The sequence below is a fragment of the Papilio polytes genome, unplaced genomic scaffold (genome assembly GCF_000836215.1).
Source record: "Papilio polytes unplaced genomic scaffold, Ppol_1.0 DF823691.1, whole genome shotgun sequence".
NCBI lineage: Eukaryota > Metazoa > Arthropoda > Insecta > Lepidoptera > Papilionidae > Papilio > Papilio polytes.
The window spans coordinates 4,314,098-4,320,993 of record NW_013525513.1 but is presented as its reverse complement, the minus strand read 5'-3'; positions in this window follow the sequence as shown (position 1 = coordinate 4,320,993).

Here is a 6,896-nt window from a genome sequence, read left to right as displayed (position 1 = left end):
GCGAGGTTCATTTTAAATTGGTGTTTGTGTATCAGGATTCATGATAGGGCGTCCCTACACGCCCCCGCTCTCAGATGTATGGTAACGATCGCGGCACAATACCATAGTCAATAAATATGGCGTATACGCGGCTACATATGCCGGAGGCGCGTACAGTGCGAGTATTCGTATTGTTTATGTCACATTAAATTGTTAGAATGTTGCTTGGTTATTGCCGAAACCGTATTCGGTTATTTCGCTATGTAACTTACGTGTTCGTGGGCGTAAATTGTTCCACCCTAACGTTTATTGCTATTCCTCGGTAGTTCGATGCGTGCTTATTATAATTTGATTGTTTACGCTTAATGTTTACGTTTTCGCATTGTTGAATCAACAAATACGGAAAGAAAACAACTTGCTAATACAATTATTGTTTAGTACCTTATAAAATCAGGCTCAGTCAGCCTGTTTTAATACATTATCTCCTTTGTTTTACAGCTACACCTTTTGTTTATAAAATAAAAAGGCTAAAATGCGGTGGAAAGCCAAGGTGAATAAAGACGCTCATGGACATCCGCAACACTAGAGGAACAACAGATACGCTGTCGGATTTTGAGGAATTAGTACTTCTTAAAGGACCCTTGGTCAAGCTGGTTTAGAAATACCGCCGAGGAAAGACCATTCCACAACGTTGCTTTGCAAAGTAAGTTTCGCGAAAACGGCACAGTTGTGAAAGCCGTAAATATATTTAAAGAACAACTTGGTCTCACTACGACAGAAATATTGTATTCAAACGAAGTCGAGAATATCATATAATTCATGATGTATAAATCGTACCCAAGAAATAAAATGAGAGCTAGTGTCACAGTTGTAAATAATAAAAATGGCTTAAACCCTTGTCGATGAGTTTGTCTGAATTATTGGAGTTTGATAAACATTCGTCTAATCGTCTTAGACCATTAAGATGCCCCTTTCCCTCCAGAGAACTATATTGAACTAAATTAATACAACTTTTATTATTTGATAAATAAACAAAGTTTCAATTAATTTTTGAAAATCAAGCGTGTAAAAAAGTACCCAAGTATGTAAAGTTCATAATAATTTGTGTCCTTAATTACATCCTAAATATACCTTCCTTGTCCTTGTCCTTAATATACATCTGAACTATAAGATTTCAAAGCATTAGCAAATTGTCTCCATCGCGTGACCGTCGGAAGTATAATCCGGCGACGCGACACGCACTACATTTTGAAAAGTTCATCAAGCAATATACGATTTTCACAATGGATTACTTTATTAATTTAGGTATGGTGTATAAATTAAAACAACACAAAAAGTGCATTAGTAATGCATAAGTAACTTTACTAATGCACTTTTTGTGTTTACTGGAATAAATCTTTCTTTAAAAGTTTAACTTTGTAACGTTATAACTTTGCTTTCTTTTTTGTACCAAATACCGCAAGTTACATATACATACATATAATAAAATTGAAGTGTCTGTTTGTAATACCAAAAGAAAAAATCCAGATTTCGGGAAGATGATGTATTTGCGTTGCTGATAACGAAAATTGCATTTAAAAAATTTTTGCCTGTCTGTCTGTCTATCCGCAAGCCGTGTTCGTTACGGGTAATCTCCGAAACAGCTGGACCGATATCGTCCGGACTTTCACTGAATGACAGCTGACATAGACGGCCATATTGAAGGCTGCTTTTTACCTTATATTGCGCCAATGAAGTCGCGGTCAAAAGCTAGTCGTAAAAAAATCCGTGCTCAATTAGGGAATATTAAAACATACAATGTAAAGTTAATATAAACTATATCTATTAATGGTAAAATTAATATAATATTATTTATCATAGAACCGTTACCGCATGATATATGGTTATATTTATGTACGTATCCTCTCACATATATTACACAGACTGCATACATTACATATATTGACTGATGGCGAAACTATGTTGGCTGTTTGCCAACAGACTGTCTGGTTTAAACCCACTACTTATTTTTACTAGCGATTGCTTTCAGAAATAACAATAAAATAGTTGCAATCTCTGTAAAAGGAAACAATACTTGAACAACATTATAAACGTAGAAAATGCACTGTTTTAGAAATATAATAAATTAAAATATATTAGAATAAGAAAACAATATATTTAGTAACTACGGATTAAATAGTATTTCACATAGAAACACAGATGTTTTAGTAAATTTCTATAATTGTTGAAGAACATACAAAAGCGTTTATTGTCGACGTAAGAAATAATGTCGCATGAATTATTTTTATTACCTTTGTAGCAACGAAAACAAAAGAAATGATTGCTTACAGATGTAATATTTAAAAAGTTGCTTACATTTTTGCCTTCTATCGAATACCCTCGAGATCATTATTTATCAACTTTCATATTTATATCTTTGTTTTTCTACCGACAATCTACAGGGGCTCTTATCTCGACATTGTTATATGTTTATTTTCGGTATATTCTACGCTGCAAGAATTGTAGTTTTATTATGTTCTTGGGAAATTGTATATTGCAATAATTTCTCCAATTTCTCTTATATAAGTATTTAGAAGTAATCCTTCTATGAAAATCCGCTGTGTTCGGTTATATAAACTGTGCAGAAAGGTGAATATAATTAATAAGGAGGTGACGATTTAAATGCCTACAGGGAAAACAGTAAGGATAGGGAGAAACAGTGTATAACTTAGACTAGACCTATTTCAAAATTAAATCTATACCATTATAATAAAGCGTAAACACACACTTTTTTGTTGCCTAAGATGTCAGCATTTACAACATATTTTTGAGTAATTCTTTTTTTAATAAAAAGCCTATACATTTTCACGCCATTAAACTTAGGGGGTATATATTTTGGATAAAAACTTTAATGTGGGAAAGAGACCATAAGTTGCTGCCAACATCAAGAATCAAGATTGCCAAGGTTTGTAATGTCATGTCATTTTGACATTTGCTATTAATATTTTGACAAATGTAAACAATAAAATAAAATTTTCGTCATTTCATGCGGATGAAGCCGCACGAGAACTGGTAGTGTTTTATAAAGATTTTATCGTGTCACCAAATAACCTACAAAAAGAACTATACACGGAATATATTTTCCGTATCGCCTAAAACATGGGTACCGATAAGCCGGGACAGATGGCTTTGGTAGTGCTTTACCTACGACCACCTTATTTCAATAACAATGTCTGCAGAGAAACCTTCCTTTAACATTTACTCTGTGACATTCTTACTATTCACTCTATACTCACTTCGAGTTTGAAATATATCATACTAATATTATAAATGCGAAAGTTTAGATGGATGGATGGATATTTGTAAGAGTTTGTAGCCTAACGGCTGAACAGATTTTGACGAAATTTGATATACATGTGGAGGATATGCTAGAAGAACACATAGGGTAACCAATTTGTTTTTAATTCCACGCGGACGGAGTTGCGGGCAAAAGTTAGTTCTCTATAAAATTTGTTATTAATTATTAAACACAGTGTTATTACATAAGGCTGTAGTGAAATGGCGCTGAATTTAGCATCTTTTGAAATAATAACTGAAAATTTTAATAATTATATGTTTATATATTATATGTTTATGGCATTTTTTCATCGCGTGTGTCGAGTTACACTTTTATTTAGGAAGTGTTCGAGTACCCATAGGTAAGTTGATCCAAGACGACTCTAGAAGTCGTAAAAATAAAATATTATTCAACAAGCCTATAAAAGTCATATATAACGCCTACTTGGAATAATATTCGCTTGAACACCCAAAACGCATTTCTATGCATAATACAAGCAGAATGTTAAATTTATGATAAGAACATCACCCGGATATTCATGAGAATATTAGAATATGGACAAAAGAACAAGACGATGAAATGTATTTGTAATATTTTACTATAATCTTATCTTTCAATTTAAGAGTAAAGAATAATTTCGAACCTATGCGCACATCAATTACTCGAATCTCTTTTAATACTTAAAAAAAATTACTTAGTTGTGTATCACAACTTACAAGCAGTTTTTTTAGTGGTGTAAATAACTAGTTTTTATTTTAAATAGAATAATACTAGCTTTCGCCCGCGTCTCCGTTCGCGTGGAATTAAAAAAAAAACAAAAGTAAGTAGCTTATGTGTTCTTCCAAACTGTCTTCTATGTCTATGCCAAATTTCATCGAAATCTGTTTAGTCGTTTAGGCTACAAACTCCAATAAACATCCATACATCCATCTAAACTTTCGCACTTATATTAGTAAGAAGTAAAGTCGTGCAAATTTTCAATGTTTTTGCGACACGTAACGCCATCTGTTACCTGTATTAAACATTAAATCGATTAAACTACTCAAGTCTAAAATATACATTTTCATATACAAAATATGTATTTCCATATGAATAACAAAGGATAAAATAAGCCCTAAAACGGCTTACGGAGCGTTACTAAAACAGTCCGCCATTCCATCGGAATATTCTGGTACTGTCCGCTGGCGAAGCGTGAAATAGCCGTCGCTCGGTTAAACACGAATATCCTTTATATATGAGACTGTATACACATATATCGAGTATGCTTTTAAAGTGAAGTTATTGCTTCATAGCGGATGGTCACGAGGGAAATCTAGCCGTGTTTGCATTGCCGCATGGCCGCTGACCCTTCGCGCGTTCATGTTAACACACCGTACCAATGACATTTGCATCTCATTGTAATACATCGCCCTTCAGAACTGTTATTGCGGAGAAGAGTAAAGGATGGACATGCGCTTGTGTGTAACTTTATAATTTAATACATGATTCATATGTTTTTATTATATGGAAAAAGAAAAGGAACTTGATGTCGTGATGTTTTATTACAAGATATTCTTTAGTTACATTAACGTTTGTTATATGCGTAATAGTTTTATTACGCATATCTATAAACAAAAACGTAAGCTCCTTTTTAAGTCAATTCAATCAACTCTATAATATTTATTGGTGATTTATAATTATACCTTACAAGAGTAATTCACCATAATAATAACAATAATGTATGAAGATAGTTTGTGTAATAAATATTACAATAGCGTAGTAATAAAATGATCGAATCTATTGCAATGGCGTGGTCAAATCATAATTATTCCGAGTTCGCCATCCGAAGCGAGAGGGCCGAAATGCGCAGCTTCCGTTTTCCACGACATTGGGCACAATTTGAAATATTTTAGTGCTGTTGTAACGACTTGATGGCGCTGCCGAGGGCCACTTATATATCTCTTTTATCTTTTGTTACCCTCGCCCCTTGCCTCTTGCCCTCCGCCGGATAAACTTCATTGAGAGGGTTTTTTAACCTAAAAATTGTAGTGACAACAATTCTTGACTATTTTTATTTGTTGGTATGTCCAACATATGTTACAAAGCAAGGAAGTGTTATTAAGCATTTTTGCCTATCTTTCGCCCGCGACTTCGTCCGCGTCTAACTAAAAAGAAAACAACAATAAGTAGCCAACCTAAGTGTTCTTCCAGACTGTGATCCACGTTTATTCCTCTCATCAAGATTCGATAGCTTAAGCTACAAATTTTAACAAACACACGTCCATATAAAATTTTGCATTTATAATTTTACTAAAGTTAGTAAGATGCCAACGGTCATGTTTAGAATGAGTAATAGAAAACAAAAGATAAGTCTTATTATTGTTCTTATAAAACACTAGCTGTTGCTCGCGACTTTGTATTAAATTAAAAAATAAATAAAAGTATAGCCTATGCTACTATTTAAGGGTGATAGAATTTTTAAAATCGGCCAAGTAGTATTTGATTTATTTCAATACATACAAAAATACAAATCTTTTATCTCATTGCAAAATTAGTATAGATTCATTTTTGTTTATTATAAGGTGTAATAGAATATTTTTTGTAAAGTAATTATAACGTAATTTCAGTATCCACTTAACAAAGTCCATTAAAATGTAGCACGTAGAGTTACGAGTTGGAAATTCTCTTTGAAGTTGTACGGCCGGATATAAACAAGTCCAGGCGACACTTAAGAATCTTATAAACATATTCAGTCGCTTGTAAATCAGGTGGTAGAGATAGTTAAATCACATTTCTATCTCAGAAGCGATCTACGCTTTATATTTCAAGCTAAAATGTCTTACTAACTGGATACAACTTAGTAATCTATGATACCAAATTATTTCTACATTTAAGACTAGATTTTGCTCGCGACTTCGTTAGCGTGAAATTAAAAAATAATAAAAAAATATAGCCTGTGTTACTGATTGATATCGTTGCTTTTTAAAGGTATAAGAATGTTTAAAATCGGCCCTGTAGTTTTGGACTTATTTCAATATATACAAAAATACAAATGTTTCCTCTTTATAGTATTAGTACCTATAGATTTTGAATTACATCAAATTTTATTTAAAAGACATGGATTACTTTTAAATATGATTTAAATTTATACCCAATTTGTGATTGACATTCAAAATAGAAAAAATGCTAGATAATTCAAATGAATTCATGTCTTCCATTTGTCCATTCTTTTTACATTTGTCTTATTAATAAAAAGGTGAAACTAATTATTAATAAAAAATGTATAACTACAAATTAATGCCTCTTATTATATTAAATATTAATAAATTTAATTAAAACTATTAATTAATTTGTTAATTAACTCTAAATTGGCCTTAAAAGTTATTGACAAATATTATAGTTATTTTCAGATTTATTGAAATAGATCTTATCTTAATGTCTTTGCAACCTTATAGAATTTTTATGAATATATGTTTACGTTAATTATTTTAGATAATTTGAAAAACATTTAAATGTTTAAAGAATTATCTATTATTTTATCTACTCTAACATACCGACTGAGTGATTCCTAAATTTTAATAAAAATTACCACAGTTAAAAATCAAAAAATTCCATTTGCCAA